This window comes from Gadus morhua, chromosome 8 (genome assembly GCF_902167405.1).
Source record: "Gadus morhua chromosome 8, gadMor3.0, whole genome shotgun sequence".
NCBI classification, from domain to species: Eukaryota; Metazoa; Chordata; class Actinopteri; order Gadiformes; family Gadidae; genus Gadus; species Gadus morhua.
The window spans coordinates 7635356-7636503 of NC_044055.1; the positions used below are offsets into that span (position 1 = coordinate 7635356).

Sequence of the window (1148 nt, forward strand, 5' to 3'; positions counted from 1 at the left end):
GATAAATTCAATTAAATCACACCCCTTTTTATCAATAATGAAAGATAATCTTCAGGACAAGCATCCCAGAGACGAAGCAGAGCCACATGGACACGTCACCTCCAAGTGTCCCTTTTACCGAGATATCCTTAGCACCATATAGCTAGCCGTTATGGTTGTGATGTTAATGAGGTGAAGTGGTGACTCTTTCATAGCTTATGTACCAGTTTTTCCATCATGAACAATTGTAGGACAGGCAGATGTTGTCGCATGGCTTTCCCCCCCGCCCCCCGCCCCCCCTGACTTGACAGAGACAGAAGAATGTCTGTGTTTGTCCCCCGGAGTGCTGTGGGCTCCCCAAATAGACCTAGCGCACAAGGGTGTGCGGAATGGGACCGCACAGGGTGATGGGTAATGGAGTCATTAATAACAGAGACCTCCCTGAAGATGCTCAGATGTTCGTTAGCGAGAGCCACGAGGGAGAGAGGAAAAATAGGATGCAATTTGATATAATGAAGGAAGCAAAAAAACAAAAAGCCTGAACCTAGCAGAGCAGTTGATGTCATTTAATGCTAATTGTGTTTGTATTGTCCTGTCGGATTGGTTTAATATACGCTGCACGTTGTTATGCACACTCGGTGGCACACGCACACACATAAGATACATCAATAAATAAAGGGACATTGAAGCCATTTCCTCATACATTTTTTTTTAATATTTCCATCACATGTGCAACACAAAAAAATGAGCTTTGCGAAATGCAGAGCTCCATATTTGTACAATACGTTTGAACAACATCAGAGAGCACTGTCCGCCAGGAGATGTTGGCTTCCTGCACGCCCAATAGGAACAATTCTCAGTCAAAAGGTCAAAACATTGAAAGTTGTCTTTTTTTTTTTATTTATACAAAAGTGCATCTCAGATTCAACGAATGCAAAACATTTACATTTTAACTGAATGATTTAGAGCTGTACGTTAACGCTGCGACGGCTTCCAGCTTGAGAACAGCAATAGGACACTGCAAATAAAATAAACAGATTCAAAATAATAAAATAAAATACCCACCAAAGTTTTACTTGAGCAGTCCTCCAGAGTCTAGAGGAACCGCCAGTGGAGTTTTATAACCCACACCCCCCCCCCCTGAGAGGGGGGGCTCGGGGACACCACAT

At 43.2% G+C, this 1148-nt stretch overlaps 1 protein-coding gene across 1 annotated transcript in view; it reads right to left on the reverse strand.

Annotated features, from left to right (window-relative positions):
- Window positions 1–671: 671 nt before the first annotated feature.
- The window catches only part of LOC115548180 (zinc finger protein 521), a gene marked incomplete in the record, with an annotated part of 115654 nt that continues 115177 nt past the window's right edge, over window positions 672–1148 (reverse strand). Inside the window, 1 exon segment of the mRNA XM_030362613.1 lies at window positions 672–1148. This exon segment is cut by the window's right edge and continues 1455 nt beyond it.